Raw genomic sequence first — 18,636 nt, forward strand, 5'->3', positions numbered from 1 at the left:
TGCTAAATGCTAACACGCCCATAGAATATAATGGACAAATTAGCATTTAGCGCGCCTTAGTAAAAGACCCCCTATATAATTTTTCTGTAAATCATTTAAAAAAAGGCATAGATACAATCTAGATAATGTATATTTCAGGATAGCATTTCTAATGTTGTTAGAAGCAAGTTTTTATTTCTGTTAAGGCATGAACTAGATATAGAGCATTTCCACTCACAGTAGAACTTTAAATAACATTCACACTTTTTTTTTTTTTTTAAAGAGAGGCATAGATGGGGGTAGACAGCACTAGGCATCATTTACAACTCTGAAAACAAAGAGGGGATAACCTGCAGAGTTGCAGGAACAACCCTGGCTGCATTTCTGAGCAGACTTGATGGAAAGCTATCCTGTGCACCCTCGAAAAATTTGGTTGGTTTAAAACGTTTGCCAGCATGATGTTACTTTACATAGGTTGAAAGGGGCTTTATCTGCTGTGTTCTCTGCTGTGCTTTACAAGTTCAGCCTTTAAAAGCAGATGATGTTGGCCTGTTCTTGGGCCTTTCTGTAGCTTCCCTGAATCGCAATGTGGATTATGTCATATAGGTTTTTCTTGCCAACATGTGAGCTGCTAGGCGAACTGCAAAATCTAAAAATAAAAATTGTCTATAAAAGGTGAGTATTGATTTTTTGTACTACAGAGTTTTGAAATGCTGCCCATTCAACAGCCTAAAAAAGTTTTTTTTAATATACCCTTTTTATAACTGCAGCTGTTATTTGAGTTTTGTAAACCCCTGCTTTCTTTTTTTTCCTGCAAAACTTCCTTTCATTCATTTTTCATCACTTTTTTTTTTTTTGTTTCCTCAAAGCAATGGACATTGGTACATGGTACAAGTATAAACATATAACAGTATACACGTCTCCCTCCTTATTTGCAGTTTCAGCATTCACGGTTTTTAGCTTGCTGGCTCCTCTCCCAAAATTACATCAGTTTGCATAGAGAAATCACGGATTCTAAGCATTTACAGAGAAAATCACCGATTCCCAGCACTTTCTTCACCGTATTTTGCCTGTCCTTCAGGAACAGGCCAGGTACAGCTACACAATGGGAGGGCTGTTATTGAGTGAGAGTTCCCAAGAAAGGGACTTGGGGGTAATAGTGGACATGACAATGAAGCCATCGGCACAATGCGCAACGGCTGCTAAGAAAGCAAATAGAATGCTAGGAATAATCAAGAAGGGTATTACAAGCAGAACGAAAGAAGTTATCCTGCCGTTGTATCGGGCGATGGTGCGCCCGCATCTGAAGTACTGCGTCCAATATTGGTCGCCGTACATAAAGAAGGATATGGTGATACTCGAGAGGATTCAGAAGAGAGCGATGCATTTGATAAAAGGTATGGAAAACCTTTCATACGCTGAAAGATTAGAGAGACTGGGGCTTTTTTCGCTGGAGAAGCGGAGACTTAGAGGGGATATGATAGAAACTTATAAGATCACGAAGGGCATAGAAAAAGTGGAGAGGGACAGATTCTTCAAACTTTCGACAACTACAAGAACGAGAGGGCATTCCGAAAAATTAAAAGGAGACATATTCAGAACCAATACTAGGAAGTTCTTCTTCACCCAACGGGTGGTGGACACCTGGAACTCACTTCCAGAGGAGTGATAGGACAGGGTACAGTATTGGAGTTCAAGAAGGGATTGGACAATTTTCTGAAGGAAAAGGGTATAGAAGGGTATAGATAGAGGGCTAGTATACAGGTCCTGGACCTGATGGGCCGCCGCGTGAGCGGACTGCTGGGCATGATGGACCTTAGGTTTGACCCAGCAGAGGCACGGCTTATGTTCTTATGTCTCCCACCATGTTGTTCGTAGTTTCACCATACTCACGATGGTTTTTAATAGAAAACAGCAAATAACAATGAACATTTAGTGGAAGAACTTCCGATTTGTTCCAATTTATTTTATAGCCAGAAAACTTACCAAATCTGTCAATTAATTCCAGTAAATGTGGAATGGTAGATTTAGGATTTCTCAAATGAAGCAAAATATCATCTGCATATGCAGAGATTTTATATTCCCAACCTGCATAAGGAATACCCTGTATCTCCTCCGCTTGTTGAATAGCCAACAATAAAGGTTCCAATACAATATCAAAAAGCAGAGGGGATAGTGGACATCCTAGCCTAACTCCCCTCTCCAGACGAAAATGTTCTGAAAAAGTATTATTAATATATAATCTGGCAAAAGGGGAATTATACAAAGTTTGAATCATTTGTATAAATCCAGAACCAATACCAAACCGTTCCATTGCTTGATACATAAAGGTCCATTCTACACCATCAAAGGCTTTCTCTGCATCCAAGGACACAGAGAAAGCCGGATCTTCTATGGCTTTTGTTAAATTCAACATGTGAAAAGCCAGTTTAGTGTTATTTGATGAACGTCTTTGAGCAACGAACCCTGAGTACGGAGGGAGAAGTGTACACCATATAAATAAAGAAAGTAAAACAATAACCAAATCTAGTGCTAATAATACCCGTGAAATTCAACTCAGTCCACCTGGTCCGTATCTGAAGTAAACAGCCCAGCCCCATAATCTTTGTTATATAGCCAAGTTTTAAAATCTTTGTGGAAGTTCAACAGATCAGCTTGTAGCTGCAGAGCATTTGAAGAAAGATCCCCTTGGCTTTGGAATACTGAGAAGGCATGATTCTGAGAGAAGGTATGTTTATGCATGAGAAATGGAGGGGGAGGTGGGGGGGACAGACACATGAGAAGGAAAGTTCAGGTATAAACTCTAAACCACTCTTAGGTTTTGGTCTCAGCTATTACTTGGCTTTAAAAATAAGCAAGAACAACTTAAATTGACATTACTGGGAACCAGCGTGGACTTGAGGAGTGAATCCATATGGTTTCTCAGCTTGACTCTTTTACTTGCAGCTTAGGCAGTAACAATATCCTTTCTAAATTCCAGTGCACTGAAAGACTCCTCGTAGCCTTATCCTCTGGTCAAAGAACTCTGATTTTTCAGGCCTGAAGCTGACTCACCACTGCATCCAAACAGTTGTTGGCTCTGAAGGGAATGGGACTTGTATACTTCCTTTTTGTGGTTACATATTCAAATTAGTTTACACACACACACACACATATATATATATATATATATATATATATATATATATATATATATATATATATATATATATATATATATATAGGTACTTGTTTTGTACCTGGGGCAATGGAAGATTAAGTGACTTGCACAGGGTCACAAGGAGCAATGTGGGAATTGATACCACAACCTCAGGGTGCTGAGGCAGCAGCTTTACCACTATGCCACTCTGAAGGAATTTTGGATTTATGCCATAATTTTTTTTTTCTCTCTCTCTCTGTAGTAGCTAAAGCTAAATTAAATTTAGGTGCAGTCAATGGTGTAGTAAAGGGAGGGTGGGACGCCTTGCCCTGGGCACTGTCTTGATGGGGGTACCATAGAATAAAACAGTGAAGGCGACTTCTGTGTTCTACAGTGTTTATTGGTTCACACAAAGACTCGACATGTACGTATTTTGACCCAGTTGAGAAGACTTTTACACAGGACTACTCTTCTACTTTTAACCCTCTGGTTTGTGTTTTCTTTCAAGAACCCAATAGTGTAACGGAACATTGAGGTTACTTTATAACGTGCTCAGATTCAAGATAATAGAGGCCTGCAATTATAAGACTTAGACTTTTATCATGACTCCTGATGCACACCGTTCAGGCCAAAACACGTACATGTCGAGTCTTTGTGTGAACCAATAAACACTGTAGAACACAGAGGTCGCCTTCACTGTTTTATTCTATTTCTTCAGTGCGAGAAGGCATTTTCTCCTTTGTTTGCCACTTTGGTGGGGACGTCGCCACCTGTCCTCTGTTCCCCCCCCCCCACTACTGCACACGAGTACCCCTTCCCTGCACTTCTTTAATGTTCCGGGCACAAATAACAACCATAACTTGCTGCTCGCGGCAGTGTCTGATCTTTCTCTGATGTCACTTTCTGGACCTGCTCCTATAAAGTGACGTCATTGGAAGAGCCGACACTGGCGCGAGCAGCAGGTTGGGATTGCTGCTCGCGGCCAGGAGCATTAAAGAGATACGGGGGAAGGGAAGGGGCATGTGCACACGGCGGGAGGGTGTGGGGAAGGAGCGGGTGGGGGGGGGGGGCACCGCCCTGGGTGCCTCTCATCCTCGCTAAGCCACTGGGTACAGTAGTTATTTTCCCATCCTTAGAGGGCTTAGTCTAAGGGGCTGATTTTCAAAGCTGCTGCCAGTATTAACATAGATAATGCCAGGTTTGCCTGCATGATATATTTATTTGGTTTTATATACCATCCCCCAAGAGAGCTCAGAACGGGTTACATGTTGATATACATAGCAAAGCATGGTAAAACATAACATGACAAAAATGGTGTAACATAGCATGATGAGCATTGTATGACAGAACATAGGATGGCAGCTTAGCATGACAAACAGTCTTATATATACGAGCTTAGCAAAGCATGATAACACTCATATTACAAGCGTGGCTAGCGTAGTATGGCAGATATAGTATTATATAATACAAGCATAGCATGGCAAATGATGCTGTGCCCAGTGCTCAACTGGTTTCAGCACAGGTATTAACTTGCCCCAAAATCTTTTACTGCAGACTGCATTCTCGCTCTTTCTCCTCAGTCCAGTAAGGAAACTAGAACAATTTCCATGCCTCTCTTGGCATGATAACCCAAGTTATGTAGGTCATCTAAGAAATCTAAAAGCTGATTGTGGATATCTAGCATCGAATCCTACTGAGAGCTGAATGTGCCAATAACTATTTTTTTTATTTATTATGGATTTATTTATATCTGGGTCTAGGGTGGCTTGGAGAATCTGGTAGAATGTCCTTTGTCAGAGGCACATTATAACTGGCTGGTAATGAAATGTTAAAATGACAAAACTGAAAGCCTTCTGTATTGCTGAAAGACAAGAGCCCAAAGTGTAGGCACCGTAGCAAATAATGAATCATCTTGTCTGGTAATTAATATTAAACTAACCAATAAAACATAAATATTAAATTATCACACATGCACTAATTTTTGTTAACATTACTTTAACGAATAACACACTTGCGCTTTTATGCATGATACCTTAAATATCTCTCAGCTCTTCAAGCTAATATAGTAGAGTCTCAGTTAATCGGGAATCTCACACAACCGGCAAAAAATTGCTGGTGGGGAAAAAAATTTCCCCGAAGCACCAGTGTCAGCAGCCTGAGCTGCAAATCCTCCCTCCCTCAAGCCCCGAAGCAGCTACAAACTCCCCTCTCTCTTGCCCCAAAGTACCAGTGTGGCAGTGGTCCTATGCCACAAAGCCTTCCTCTCTCCTTCAAGCCCCAAAGTGGCAAAAGCAGGTAATGGTACTGAGCCTCAAACTCACTTGCTACCTCCCTTGCAGCCAGTCAGCAGGAGGCAGCCTCAAAACAATCTGCTCGCGGCCAGCCCCGGCATGACCTTTCCTCTGATGCATCAGATATTCTTGACCTTACAAGATCACCTTCTCAATCAAGCCTTATTAATCCGTACAGACACTCAAGTAGCCATATAGTATGTCAACAAGCAAGGAGGAACAGGGTCTTGCTCCCTCTACAAAGAGACCATAACTATCTGGAACTGGGCGATTCCACGCAATGTTTTTCTCAAAGCGATCTATCTGGCAGGCAAACGGAACACTCTTGCAGCCTAAGCAGGTTCCTTCAGTCTCATGAGTGGTCACTCGGCTCGACTGTGTTACATCAGATCTTCTCCACCTGGGGGACTCCGCACATAGACCTATTCACATCTTCCAGCAATTATAAAATAACACAGGGACTGTTTCCCATGGCTTATTGCAGCTAACCTGCTGTTTGCCATGGGTACAGGATAATGGCTTTTCACCACTCCACGGAGTGGTAAATGGCCTTATCCCTGCAATGGATCTGCCGCGTTGCCTCCCTTCCCACCCCTCCCAGCCAGCAGCCTATCTCTCGCACCTCTCTCCCTCGCTCCTGATTGTGGGGCAAAACTTGCAACTCCCGGGGCGGGCCTACCAACCTCTTTGAAGCATCATGGAAGAAGAGGCAACATCGCATGCAGGGCTGCTCCAGGAACCTTCTTCTGGCTGAGTCCCTCCTTCCAAATTTAACTTCTGGAAATTACCTTGGAAGGAGGGATTCGGCTGGAAGAAGGTCCCAGAGCAATGATGGTGGAGGAGGGGAAATGTATTATTCCTCAGAGTCTTGATTCAGGATTGATCCAAGAGTCTCCAGTTCAGTGGTAGAAGTATGTATTAAAAGAGTAAAACCTCTTTGTAACCATTAAGCTTAAAATGGAAGTCCCAAATTAACTATACAGTAATTCCATTTTAATACCTTTTTGTTTGTGCAGTAAAGCTGAATAAAAACCCCCAATGAGCACTATGCATCTCATTACTTTGTTACATACAAGGTAAAATAATGTGGAAGTAAAAAAAAAAAAAAGTGGCATACTCTTTATTATATGGTTCTAAAGTCTAAACAAAGCAATTCTTGATATGCATTTCTTGTATTTCTGAGAACTTTTGTCTTGGTTTGTTGGTTCAGATTCGTTTATGTGATTGTCATGTGAAAAAAAAGAAATTGCTGCATTCTGGCATTCCTTCAGCGGAGAATAGCTTCCTGCAGCCCATGACCATAAACTGTGTAATTTGTCCATGGAGGCCGTTGCAGTATAAAAATGAAAATTCCTTCTCAGACAGCCTTCATTGCCTAGTGCACAGCAGTTTGGCAGTGAGAAACAGCTGGCAGAAGTAGGTTAGGACAATAGGAAGGCAGAGAGAGAGCCAGAGACCCAGGCAGGGTTGGGGGAGCGGCAGGAAGTGCTTATTCAAAGCACCCACTGAGAGGATCAGGTTACAAGCCTGTCATTAACTAGAGACAGCAATCTAAGCCACCACTTTGTTGTGTCTGAGCTAGAAGTCTGGGGCTGGGATGGTAGGTGTTTTGCTCAGTGATAGAAAACACATCTGTTACGGTATCATGCTGTCCATGTTTTGGTGGTCCTTTTGTTTGTGTGCGTTATCTCCTGTTTTAGGAATTTATAGTCTTAAGCTTATTTGTTTGCATAGCTGTAATTTAATATCAAGAGGACTAAAAATATAGATGGTGTCTTTTTTTTTTTAATGCACAGTTGTTACTAATGTTAAGAAACAGGCAAGTGTTTTGACTATAAATAATTAAAATTGAATACCAGGTGAGAAATTCCCATGATTCATTTTCTGTTGTATGAGCATGATGATGTGAAATGCTGAGTATACTGACATTGTTTTCTGTATGCCATTTTCTTGTATTGATTTTTTTTCCCATGATGCATTCTGCATGCCGAGTTAAAAGCACCCTTAAATGACCCTGGAGGCTGTATTCCACTAATGACAGAGAGGTATCTGCTGGCTAACTATGTTCCCCTCTCTGTTTCATATGTTCATTTTTCTAGTAATTGCAGTATTTTTTTGCTTCTTCAGGAAATTTTACCTTTATAATTTTGCTCACATTTTTAAGTGCTCTAGTTTGGGAGTGTGCGATTGTGAACTTTTAGGAACATCTGTGCTTCATTTCACAAAACTATTCTGTTCCTCGTGATCTGTTGTTGATTTTCCATATTATGTCACAAGATTCATTTCAGTCTGAGAGCATATGATAAACTGTCTTTTTAGACATCTATAAAAATGGGAGTGAGGAATAAATATATAGGGGCTTTTCTCCCAGCAAGATTGAATGTGAAATTAGTTCAAGTATTTGTTTTATTTAGTGATATGTTTAATTCTCTCAATTGGGAATCTGACAGCTGCTTTTAAATCTTCTCTCTTGATGTATCAGAGTAGCATTCCAGATGTTTGGGATTACAGATAGGCAGTGCATGGAAAAAAATAAGCTTTCTTAATGATAATAATAGAGTCAGACTGGCTGGTTCTGTGCTGACAGGAAAATGAAGAGATAAAAACTCCATTAATGGTGCTTGCACTGTCTAAGCCAATAAAACAATGTTGTCTTCATTGGAGATAAGTCCCAGATTGGCAATGATCATTGCCAACTGCAGAGGCAACAGCTGTGGTGATCTGACGAAAAGTATTGAAAGTGGGTTTTATTTCCTAAAGGGGCCAAATCCAAAATGCTGAGGTAGGCACTTGCCTGTCTGTCTGCTTTGTTTTTGTGGAAAACAGTTTTATTACTGTTGTGCTGGTTTCAATTTAGGTACTGCATAATTGTCAGAAAATGTTTACAAATGGCTTGAACATTTGTTTCTTCTCTTAGAAAACTGAGTTGTACATAATTAAATTGAAATAATCACTTGCAGTCCTTAATGATGATTCATATTTTTGTTAATATTTATTTAATTGAAAGAAGTAGGGACTTTTCAGTTTCACCCAATCCACAATTATTTATGCTGTGAACATATGACTTTTTTTTTTTTTTAAAGTATGATGTTTTTCTTTCATGGCAAGTCTGTTGCAAATGACAGCTGTGAATTTAGCATGAGCTTTTTTTAAAAAAACTGCTTCAGATCAAAGAAAGTGTCATTGGTCATTTTAGCATGGAACAGGAAATAAATAGTTTCATGAGAACTGTGCATGAGAAATAGAGCACAGACCATAAGATCACTATTGAATGTGGGAAATGCACTTCTGTGAACTACTTTCTTTGGTGCTCCCTCTTTTCATCCAAACATATGGACTCTTGTGGGCCGACATACAAACCCACAAGATTTCTGCCTAGAGGCTGCTGACCACAGACTAAGTTTGCTGCTGATGAAGATGATCTGCTTAGCATAGTTTCATGCAAGAGTTTGCTGCAGGAGAATTTGTAAAAAAGATAACTGTACCTCCTTGTGTTGTAGTTTAGATTAACACAGAGATAGTGGGGTGATGGCTTAAATGGCGATGCTCCTTGAAACAGCTCTCTGGCGAAACGCTGAATTTACGTCGAAGCCCCAAGCATTTTCTCATTATTAAGACAAGATAAGTCATTTGGGGCTTTAAAATTTCACTAATGGAATAAGTTTATTATATATAAAAATAATAATTGTGACCGATGAGGAGGCTAGCTACGGTATGACTCAAGGTTTACATGAAATATGATGCTTGAGTGTAGTTGCTGAGGTCATTTTAAATTAGGCACTACAATATCTATTTATTATTTTTTGGAGCACGAATATTTGGATGAATTGAGTGAAGATGTTTTTTGATTTTGATAGTGAGTGTGGCAATTATTTATTGTAGTTTTTTATGTGACATGGACAAAGAATGTTTTTATTGCATGTCTATTTTTGCAAATTGCATTGAGCTGCTTTGGCTTGGCAGCATCTCCTTTTTGAACTTTTGAGATTTGTGGACTAAACGAATGCGTATTGCAGAGAAGTGAGGGAACTTAAGCTTTTGCATTTCAATGTTTTTTTTTAGAAATTCAGTTGCCTTTTTTTTTTTTCTCTTGTGGAAAGAATTTATATTTGAGTGGGTCAGCCTCTTAGTGTGAAAGTGACGTTTATGTATTTCAGGTCTTGCTTCTTTTTCCTTGCATTTTCAAGTTTATGGGATGATGATGACTAAGAGACACTTCTCCCTCTGTATACACGGTTTCCGTATCTGCGGATTCGCTTATTCGTGATTTTTCGGCTGCTGACTCCGCCCCCCCAAATGACATCATCATTAAAGTTATTTTTCCTTTTACTGTACCGATAAAAAAGTTTATCGCTTACCATTCAGTCTGAAAATCACTGCTTCCATGTTTTCTCCCACAAATTCGCTGCTTCCATGCTTTCTCCCACAGAACCTCTGCTTCCCTGCTTCCCAGTGTGTACTGAGAAAAACGCTGCTTCCCAGCATCCATAGAGAGAAAGGCTTCTTCCCAGCATGCATGGAGAAAATCGCTGGGAGTCGCTGCTTGCCTGCTATTTGTCCTAAATTCTCTTTGAATCGCTGGTAATCGCTGCTTGCCTGCTTCAAGCCCTGAAATCGCTGCTTATTTCAAAAACCGTGAATAACAGTAGAAAAGTTATTCGCAGTTTCAATAATAAAAACGAAGACGTTTTCTAAAATCCAAGAATAACATATAAAAAGTTATTTGTGGTTTTTCCATATTTGTGCCTATGGTCCGCCCACATCCCCCGTGAATACGGAGGGAGAAGTATACTTATTAGACTGCAGTAACGTGTTCCTTCATTGTCACAGGTTAGTGACGTGTGGTAAGTTGAATTTTTTTGATTTTGCTGCAGCCAGGAACATTGAGCATTATTTTGCCATGTCCAGCAAAGATAGTGAGCCCTAAGATGGGCCGGTTATCTTTTAAAGGGTCAAATAGGTATAGGAAAAATTACTTCCCAACCTCCAGGATGCCTTTCCCTACACCTACTCCCAGCATCTGCCAGGGGTTTTCCTGGTGGCTAGTGATCTCCTGGATGCTCCTGCCACAGAAGCTCCCATGGGAAAATGACTGCCTCAGTCCTTTATTTAGTTTAGTGGTAGTCATATGATGGGGGTAAAGCTACTAAATAAAGCAGTTGCCGATAGTGCTGCCCAATTCAGAGAAAAAGTTTTTGATTTAGCCTATTGAATTGATTTTTCGATTCGATTAGTGGTTCCCACCCAATCATGCATTTTGTTTTGCTTTTTCAAACGTCCTGGCGGGTTTATGTTCTAGCCTTTTCACCCACCCCACCCCCTTTGCCCTATCCAACCCCATGCTGGCACTGTGGTATAAACAAAGAAGACTTTTCCTCTTTCTGTTAGGTCCTAGCTCACGCTTGCTGTCTAACACCAGATCTGGCAGGATACACATTTCAATCTGACATATTGTAATCACAAAACAGAAAAATAACATTTATTTTTTTTTCTACCTTCCACTGCCATGTCCAACATTTCTATTTCTTTCCTACTGTCTACCATCTCTCTTGTCTCTCTGTCAAACCTCTCTATTTCCCTCCATTATCATGTGCAATATTTATTTCTCTCTCCCCATGCACCATCTCTCCCTGCCCTCTACCCTATGTCCAATATTTCTCCCTCCCATCTACCAGATGCAGGATTTCTTCCTCTCAACCCTTTCTACTTCTTTGTTGCATCTCTCCCTTCCTCTCCATGTCCAACAATTCTTCCTCTTTCTCCTCTCCCCCCCCACCCCCCCATGTGCAGCATCTAAGAGCATAAGAATAGCCTTACTGGGTCAGACCAGTGGTCCATCAAGCCTAGTAGCCATTCTCACGGTGGCCAATACAAGTCACTAGTACCTGGCCAAAACCCAAGGAGTAGCAATATTCCATGTATATGGACTAGAAAATATTTTAGTTGATATCTCTGGCTGGTTTAAGTGCTATTTTATTGTTAACTTTTGTTTAGCATTTTAATCCTTTGTGTATTACTGCTACTGCTTATTTCTGTAACACTGCTAGATGTACACAGCGTTTTTTGTTAAAGCATTCAAGAAACAATCCCTGCTCAGTAGAGCTTACAATCTAATCAAACAGACAAGTAGGGTGTCAGGGAGTTTCTCATTCATAGGCGTTTTACAAGTGAGTGGGAGTTAAGAATTAAAGGCAGCCTCAAAAAAGTGGGCTTTTAGCCTTGATATGAATACTCCAGGGAAGTACACTTCTCCCACCATATTCGCAGTTTCGCTTATTCACAATTTTTTGCATGCTGACTCCTTCCCCCCAAAAAATTACATCATGAGTAAAATATTGTACCGATAAAAAATTTGGCGCTTCCCAGCTTTCACCCTGAAAATCGCTGCTTCCTAGCATGCACAGAGAACGCTTTTGCACAGCACTCCCCCCTTGGCTAAAAAGCGCACAACTTCAAGTGCTACCGAAAATTATTCGTGATTTCAATATATTAATGGTGGCTGCTACAAAAAGAACGTGAATAGCATAAAAAGTTATTTGCGATTTTTCCATATTCATGGTTGTGTTCCACCCCAACAACCGCAAATATGGAGGGAGGAGTGAGTGTAGCTTGATATACTGACTCACAGATTGTATTTGAGATGCATGCGTGCTGTGGACTTCAATGCAGTCCTTGGGGAATGGAGAGTGGTATACAAACAGTAGGTTTATGGCAAGTATTTTGGGCTTGCTATCTTTTTTCACTAGAGTTGCTGAAATGAGATATTACACTTCTCCCTCCGTATTCGCGGTTTCAGCATTCGCGATTTCGATTATTCACAGTTTTTAGCTTGCTGACTCCTCCCCCCAAATTACATCAGCTTTCATAGAGAAATCGCTGATTCCCAGCACTTTCTTCACCATGTTTTGCCTCTCCTTCAGGAACAGACCAGGTCTCCCACTGTGTTATTTGCAGTTTCACTATATTCACGATGGTTTTTAATAGAAAACTGCGAATAACATATGACAAAGGTATTTGCGGTTCTGTTAATCCCCTATCACAGCGAATATGGAGGGAGAAGTGTATAGTGAGAAGAAATGCTGTAGTTGGGATAGAAAGTATGGATCATTTATAGATTAACTTATTTTGGATTTTGACCATGGGAGGGCTAATTTTATTAAAACATTGAGATCAAAATGGAGGTGTCCAGGTATGGATGTGCTCAATTCTGGTATTTTACAAAAGACTCTTTTTTGTAAACTATGTATAAGGATATGCAAGAGGGCATGTGTGTTTGCCTACATATGCAGCGGGAGAAGCTCTTTTATAAATATACATTTAAAATGAGCAGCACAACCCTAGCAGCTTCCAAGTGAAAGTGCTGGCACTTAGATGTGGAAGTTCATGTAATCCTTTTTCTTCTTCTCTACCCACTATTTTAAGTTCTTGTAAACCGTGTCAAGCTCCATTCTCATGGAGATGATGCGGTATATAAACTTAAGGTTTAGATTAGATTAGATTAGATTAGATTAGGCTGCGTTTTTGCTACATTGGCATGAAGGTAGTGCAACTTTCATGTGTAGTTTGTCCATTTTACAGATTTATATCTGCTGCCAGATAAGTACTGAGACTGCAGATACCGGACGACCGGAAGATAGCAAACGTCAAACCAATTTTCAAAAAAGGATCAAGAGGAGAACCGGGCAACTACAGACCTGTGAGTCTTACATCTGTCCCTGGAAAGATAGTTGAAACACTGATTAAAGATAGCATAGTCCGGCACTTGGATATACACGAACTGATAAGAGCCAGTCAACATGGCTTCAGGAAAGGGAAATCATGTTTGACAAATTTACTTCAATTTTTTGAGACCGTGAATAAACAAATTGATAGGGGAGAACCGGTGGACATAATATACTTGGACTTCCAGAAAGCGTTCAACAAGGTTCCACATGAAAGACTTCTCAGGAAACTACAAAGCCATGGAATAGAGGTAGATATACTAAGATGGATAGGCAAATGGTTGGAGAACAGAAAGCAGAGAGTGGGCATAAATGGGAAGTTCTCAGACTGGGAGAAAGTTACTAGCGGTGTGCCCCAGGGCTCGGTACTTAGACCCATCTTATTTAATATTTTCATCAATGACCTAGAACAGTGGTTCCCAACCCTGTCCTGGAGGAACACCAGGCCAATTGGGTTTTCAGGCTAGCCCTAATGAATATGCATGAAGCAAATTTGCATGCCTATCACTTCCATCATATGCAAATCTCTCTCATGCATATTCATTAGGGCTAGCCTGAAAACCCGATTGGCCTGGTGTTCCTCCAGGACAGGGTTGGGAATCACTGACCTAGAAGAAGGAACATCCAGTGAGATCATCAAGTTTGCAGATGACACAAAGCTATGCTTGTGATTGAGGCCAGCAGCGTGTCAGATTTTAAGAGAAAATGGGCCATTCACGTGGGATCTCTAAGGGAGTAAAGACAGGGGGGTGGGTCATTAGAGTGGGCAAACTTGATGGGCTATAGCCCTTTTCTGCCGTCATATTCTATGTTCCTTAGCACAGCAGCAGATGAATCTGGATTCATCTGCTGCTCCTAAAGGAAAGAAAATTAACAGGTAAGAACATAATTTTTCCTTTCTATGTTTCTAATCAGATCGCAGAAGGATAGCGCGGAACTCCAGAGTGACTTATGTCAGTTAGAGAAATGGGCGGAGAAATGGCAGATGAAGTTTAATGTGGAAAAGTGCAAAGTAATGCATTTGGGCAGAAAGAACAAGGAACACGAGTATAGAATGTCAGGTGCAACTCTGGGTAAGAGTGAACAGGAAATTGACCTTCGGCACAATGTGTGGTGGCGGCAAAGAAAGCAAATAGAATGTTAGGCATGATAAAGAAGGGAATCGTGAGTAGATCGGAGAAAGTTATAATGCCGCTTTATAGAGCAACGGTCAGACCACACTTGGAATACTGTGTCCAACATAAAGAAGGATATAAAACTGCTGGAGAGGGTGCAGAGATGAGCAACGAAGCTAATAAAAGGTATGGAGAACTTGGAATACGAGGAACGACTGAAGAGACTGGGATTGTTCTCCCTTGAGAAGAGGAGACTGCGAGGGGATATGATCGAGACTTTCAAAATACTGAAAGGAATCGACAGAATAGAGCAGGAAAGAAAGTTATTTACAATGACCAATGTGACACGGACAAGAGGACATGGACTGAAGCTAAGGGGGGACAAGTCCAGGACAAATATCAGGAAGTTCTGCTTCACGCAACAAGTGGTGGACACCTGGAATGCTCTCCCAGAGGAGGTTATTGTGGAATCCACAATAACCTCCTGGATTTAACGTTCCTGGAATAACGTTCCTGGATTTAAAAGCAAACTAAATCTAGGGATATGGGTGACTAGAATTACGCCAGGTGTACACCAGGCTGGGCCGTGTGTGTGGATCGTCAGACTTGATGGACCGATGGTCTGATCCGGAGATGGCAGTTCTTATGTTATGTTAGGTGAAAATAACAGGAGATTTAAGTGCAATTTTTATTGGTTTTAATTTGAAAGGTGAAAATAACAGGAGATTTAAGGGGCGTGACTAATATTGCAGGTAAAATTGTGACTGAAATGCACACTTTTAAAAATCTCTGTTTGATTCTAAGTTGGTGCAAAACTTGACTGGGGCATTTTTTTCCCATAAATGCCTATTCCCATTGTAAAATGGGAAATAACTGTGTAGATTTTTGTCCTCGTCCAACTTCACCCCCTTGAAATCTCTCTGTGGTGTGGGTCTCCTTATAAATCAGGAGCTGAATGAAAAAGTGCTACAAAAAATACCATTCAACAAAATAGTAATATATGACTTCTAAAGGAACCAATATCAATAATGGTCATCTTTTAAAAAGTCAGACAGGCGCCCCGAGGTCCCTTCCTTCGGCAGAATTGATGAGATTTTGCGGCGGCTGGAGGACGCAGTCCCTTCGATGTTGGGAGTGAGCCCGTTGAGAGCACCGGAAGAGGGCGAGACTGGGGCAGGCTCTCCAGGGCTGGAAACCACTCTAAGCCCCGACTTGAGAGCTCCACCTCCGTGTCCCAGGTCAACCAGTTCTCCAGGGGTAGAGGAAACCCCGGAGATGGGGGAAGTACTTCCTCGAGAGGCAGCAGAGTCATCACAGGAGACTGAAGAAGCAGTACTCTCTGTTCAGAGAGTAACTGCAGAAGAAACCAGGGAAGAACAAACTACCGGAGGTGAAATACCCCATCCAGTACCTATCCAGGGAAACTTTTCTTCTTTTGACAGTGAGCATTTCTATACTCAGCAAAGTTTTCCAATTTTTGAAAAACCAGCATAAGTGACTTTAGATTCATTATGGGACTTGATTACAAATTTTACTAAGACTATTAGTCCCAATTTCCAATATATAGAGGGGAAATTGATTCAACACTCTAGAGAGCTGAAAGATCTATCAACGGATATGACTGTTTCAAAAACCATGACTCAAAAACTTGATCAAGAAATATCAATGACCAAACAAGTACAGGAATCCCTAATTAAAGACAATATTAATTTAAGAAGAAAATTAGAGACACTTGAAAATATTTCCCGGAATAATAATTTGAGATTAATTAATTTTCCTAGATTGACTTCGATTACCCCTAGGGAAATGCTTAGGAGATATTTGATAGAAATATTAGAAGTGTCAGAAGAAACCTTACCACCGTTTGCTCAAGTATACTATTTGCCAAATAAAGAAGGGGCCCAAATGCAAGTTAAAGCATCAAATCAAGTATTACTGAATGTTTCTGAATTGTTAGAAACTTCAGATAGAGAAACAGCTGTACCTTCCACTTTGATTTTGACTGTAGCTCTCGCTATTGATAACAACATGGTTATTGAGACTTTTCTTTAAAAATAGACACAAAGAGTTCCTTGGTTGTAAAATACAAATGTTTCCTGACCTTTCCAGAGAAACTCAAAAGCGACGTAGAGAATTTTTGTTGTTGAAACCTGGAGTCACATCACTGGGAGTAACTTTTTACTTGAGACATCCTTGCAAATGTATTATTTACTACCGTTCATGATGTTTTCTTTGAACCACAACAACTAACAGCTTTTCTGGCTACGTCTAGACTGGATAAAGAGAAAACAACAGCTCCATAATTATATATCTGCCTATCTCTCAGTTTTGTCTGCATTCTATTTTTCTTTTAATAATATTTCTTTGTTCGCTCTAATGAAATCTTGGATCTACATTTGAGGAGTTGAGTTGGTTAGAAAATTTTCTTGTATTTAGTTTCTTTATTGGACTGTATATGATTTATATTGTATATAGTTCTCACCTTACTAACTTACTTTCTGTACAAGTGAATATTTGACATGTCATTTGAAAAATTAATAAAAATAATTAAATATAAAAAGTCAGACAACCACAATTTAATATCGGATATACACTTAATTTTAATCTTTAAATCAGAAATATGTTTAAAGAAACTTATTAGTCATATAGAATACACAGAAAATCAATATCCACTGAAGTTGATTGTTTTGATAGATGCACATTCATTATATATATATATAAAACTATGTATCACCATATTATTAGAGAGCAACATAGACAGAGAATATGAAAGATAAAAGATTTTAAGACCTGTCTAGTCTGCCTGATTTCATTCCTGTTACAATGCCATGGCTACACCTGGGATTCGAAGTTACAGTATGATTAACTGGTCAGCGGAGACAAAACAGTAATACACATGCCAGTAAATTTAATAGCTTTCCATACCACAGCTAAATATAAAAGCTGCTATAAAAATAAGTATTTGCTTTAGCTTTAACTCAGAGATGTAACTGCAATAAGTGATAACATCACTTTGTGCAGTTCATCGTATTGGACAACGAAAAGTGCTGCTTGGTTAAACATAGAGACCAATATACTAATTGCATGATTTTCCACAGGTCAGTGACCTCATTTGTATACAACTTTGCTACCCATGCAAATGAGCTTGGTAGCAAAATTGTGTTTGCTTCTTTTCTCAAAATGTGTTAACTGCTGAGCTGCTCTGCATGCTTTATAACTAAATAACCATCCATACACAGCAACCAGCAGACCTTGGCTTATTATATGGATGGACTTACAGAAGTGGACTAATCCATTTTTCACACCCAAGGTGGTTGTCCAGGTTGTCCATATTGCCAATAGGGCTAGCCCATCCAATCATGTGCAAAATTCATTAGCTTTTAGATTAGTCCACTTATCCATAGGTAAATATTGATGTGCCAGATCGGAAAATCAGATAATTGAGATATACTCACTTGTCCGTAAAAAAGGGCAGAACTCTGCAAAATTTTTCACACTAGAGAAGGCACCACACCACATGCAAAAATGCTGGCATTGTTGTACATTTCATTGCATTTTTCGCAGAGTTCCCTCTTCTGCAAAAATATTTTGCATTTTAATACATCAGCTCAAATTTCTTAAATCAAATTTGCCTCACAAGTCAATAAGAAAATAGCAATTCTGCATATTAAAAAGTAGTAAACCACAAAGGTCACACTTCAAGTTTGTTTATAAAGGGCCTCTTATAACAAGCTGAATAGTGCAGGCAGGTACAATAAATGGCCCAAAGCCCATAGGGATAGAATGAGCTTTGGTGAATTTGCCGCTTGGCACTTACTACCGCGGCTTGATAAAAAAAGGGCCAAAGTGAAGTAGGCAGAAATCTTTACAGTGAATCAGGTTACGCCATGAAGGTAGTGCCATAGAGTTATGCCTACTTCACTTAATAAAAAATCTTTTGGACTTCTGGCCCAATACCTTATATTTTTCTGTACGACAGAAGAACGGGACTTGGGTGTGATTGTATGTGATGATCTTAAGATGGCCAAACAGGTTGAAAAGGTGATGGCGAAAGCTAGAAGGATGCTAGGGTGCATAGGGAGAGGTATGAGGTATTGATGCCCCTGTATAAGACTTGAGACCTCATTTAGAATATTGTGTGCAATTCTAGAGACCGCACCTTCTAAAAGATATAAGCAGGTTGGAGTCGATTAAGAGAGAAGCTACTAAAATGGTATGTGGTCTTTTTTATAAGGCGTATGGGGACAGGCTTAAAGATCTCAATATGTATACTTTGGAGGAAAGATGGGAGAGGGGAGATATGATAGAGACGTTTAAATACCTACGTGGTGTAAATGAGCATGAGTCGAGTCTCTTTCATTTGAAAGGAAGCTCTGGAATGAGAGGGCATA

At 40.1% G+C, this 18,636-nt stretch overlaps 1 protein-coding gene across 4 annotated transcripts in view; it reads left to right on the top strand.

Annotated features, from left to right (window-relative positions):
• The window catches only part of ACVR1 (activin A receptor type 1), a 147,226-nt gene that overhangs the window by 12,594 nt on the left and 115,996 nt on the right, over positions 1–18,636 (top strand). The gene's annotated exons all lie outside the window — the stretch shown is intronic.

Source organism: Geotrypetes seraphini, chromosome 5 (assembly GCF_902459505.1).
Source record: "Geotrypetes seraphini chromosome 5, aGeoSer1.1, whole genome shotgun sequence".
NCBI lineage: Eukaryota > Metazoa > Chordata > Amphibia > Gymnophiona > Dermophiidae > Geotrypetes > Geotrypetes seraphini.